Raw genomic sequence first — 219 nt, 5'->3', positions numbered from 1 at the left:
CCCCGAATGAAAGATTTCCAGTCTCCTCTTCTGATCACATTTCCCTTAGAAGTTGAAAGGAATAAACTGATCAGTTGAGGTATTTTTGTTTTTCTTCATTTTCCTTTTCATGGCGTTTTTGGTTGTTCGAATTCGAAATGGAGAACGAAGGAATGGTGTGGCTGTTAGTGTCTCACTTTTATTAATGCATATGCATTATGTGTGCGCGCGCGCGCGCGC

Source organism: Penaeus monodon, chromosome 23 (assembly GCF_015228065.2).
Source record: "Penaeus monodon isolate SGIC_2016 chromosome 23, NSTDA_Pmon_1, whole genome shotgun sequence".
NCBI lineage: Eukaryota > Metazoa > Arthropoda > Malacostraca > Decapoda > Penaeidae > Penaeus > Penaeus monodon.
The sequence above is the reverse complement of the archived record's forward strand: the minus strand, read 5'-3'. Positions refer to the sequence as shown.